Source organism: Oratosquilla oratoria, chromosome 18 (genome assembly GCF_046742065.1).
Source record: "Oratosquilla oratoria isolate Oo_2021 chromosome 18, ASM4674206v1, whole genome shotgun sequence".
In the NCBI taxonomy this organism is placed as follows: domain Eukaryota; kingdom Metazoa; phylum Arthropoda; class Malacostraca; order Stomatopoda; family Squillidae; genus Oratosquilla; species Oratosquilla oratoria.
This window is the reverse complement of record NC_134794.1, coordinates 50,092,290-50,094,789: the sequence shown is the minus strand read 5'-3', so window position 1 is coordinate 50,094,789 and position 2,500 is coordinate 50,092,290.

Below are 2,500 nucleotides of genomic sequence, written 5' to 3'. Positions count from 1 at the left end.
GGAGTGGGTGCCTTGGTGGATTGAGGGGTGTGGTGAGAGGTGGACATCAGGGATTGGATGCTGAGAGGAGGTTGTATGAGGGAGTGATTGTGCCGACAGCATTGTGCGGGGCAGAGGCATGGAACGTGGGAGGGGTGGGGAGAGAGGGAGTTTGGATGTGTTTGGGATGAGGTGTCTGAGAGGTGTGATGGGGGTTGCTGGGCTGGATGGAGTGAGAGGTGAGGAGGTGGGGAGGAGAACAGGGGTGGAAGGGGAGCTGGGAGATGGGGTTGATGAAGGGGTGTTGGGATGGTTTGGACACATGGAGGGAGTGGGTGGGGGTTGGTGGGAGAGGTGTGGAGGGCGGAGGTGGAAGGAGTGAATATGAGGGGGTGTCCTAGGATGAGATGGATGGATGGGGTGAGGGGGGCGTTGCAAAAGAGGGGAGTGTCTGTGGAGGAGGGACGGGAGAGGACGGAAGATAGGGGTGAGTGGAGAGGGGTTGTGTATGGATGATGCTGTGATGCATGAGAGGGAGTGGGTGGGGGTGGGGAAGTACGTATGAGAAAAAAAAATTGACGCAGACCGAAGGGATTTCTCCCCGTCTTCTCCTTTTCTGCATAATGGGACGAAGAAGGGGGGTCGCCGAAATTATGAAGCGGCCTTGCTGTGGATGTGCTGTGTCTTGCGACACTGCTTCTGACCCAGGGCAGTGGACAGGATGCAGGGATGACCCGTCATCCAGGAGGTGCCAAGATAAGAGGGAGGGAGTAGGGTGGAGGGGAGTGGAATATATAGGAAATGGAATGGGTGGGAGTGGTTTCTATGCCTTTTTCTTTTTGGCTACCCCCATGTAGGGGGAAAAAGTCTTTGGTATATGTATGTATTAATTTATATATATTTCTTTCAGGACACATATTTGTGCATTCGAAGTGACGTGGAAGTTCAAAGTTCACTAATTAACCCTTATTCTTTTTATTTGCTCTCTTCTTCTTGTTCTTTTTGTTCTTGTTCTTGTTCTTGTTCTTGTTCTTCTTTGAGAGAAGGATTCAGGAGTTGCATGACTGTATTCGGTTCATGCTAAATCATACAACCTGGAAGACACCGCAGAGGAAAGCCAATTTTCATATATATATATATATATATATATATATATATATAACTATAAAGTAATGTCGTAACACATTCGTAAAGATTCAACAAAAACCCACTGTGTTGGATAAGAAGAAATGAAATAAATGAATTCCATATATTTCGATCACGGACTGTGATCCTCTTCAGTGGAATACAGAAAGGTAGAGCAAAAGGCATGTCTTATATACAATAAAATTAAGGGACAAGGGTAGGACTCAGGTAGCGTCTAGTGCTTTGCGGGGCAGGTCACCCGCCTTCACCAACAAATTGTTACCATCGTTGGTGAAGGCGGGTGACCTGCCCCGCAAAGCACTAGACGCTACCTGAGTCCTACCCTTGTCCCTTAATTTAATTGTATATAAGACTTGCATTTTGCTCTACCTTTCTGTATTCCACTGAAGAGGATCACAGTCCGTGATCGAAATATATGGAATTCATTTATTTCATTTCTTCTTATCCAACACAGTGGGTTTTTGTTGAATATATATATATATATATATATATATATATATATATATATATTTATATATATATATATATACATACACACACACACACACACACGCATACATATATATAAATATATATATATACATATATATATATACCAACGGCTTTTACCCCTTTCAAGAGAAGTAGCTAGAGTCAAAGGCATAAACCCACTCCCACTCATTTCATTCCCACAATACTTCACTTCCAATCACCACCCCACCCTCCCTATTTTCTTGGCTCCTCCTGGATGACGGGTCATTTCTGCATCTCACCCACTGCCCTGGGTCAGAAGTAATGTAAGACACAGCACATCCACAGTAAGGCCTCTTCATTTAATCGGCGACCACCCCCTCTCCGTCTCCTCGTGCAGAAAAAGAGAAGACGGGGAGAAATCCCTTCGGTCTGCTTCAAAATATCATTCACACATACTCTCTCACCCCTGCAACCCCAACCCATACCCTTCCATACATAAAAGCATCATCTATACACAACCACTCTCCACTCACCCCTATCTTCGGTCTTCTCCCTTCCTTCCTCAACAGATATTCCCCTCTTTTCCAATGCTCCTTTTACCTCATCCATCCATCTCTTCCTTGGTCGCCCTTTCATATTCACTTCTTCCACCTCAGCTTTCCACATCTCTTTTACTAATCTTGCTTCACTCATTCTTTCCATGTTTCCAAACCATCCCAATACTCTTTCATGAACTCTATCTCTCAACTCCCTTTCCACCTCCGCTCTTCTCACCTCTTCGTTTCTCCCCCCACCCAGCCTAGTAATTCCTACCATACTTCACAAGCATTAAATTTCAAACACATTTAAATTCTTCCTCTTTTCTGTTCCATGTTTCTGCCCCATATAGTGCTGTCGGCACAATCACTCAATAGAGTCTCCT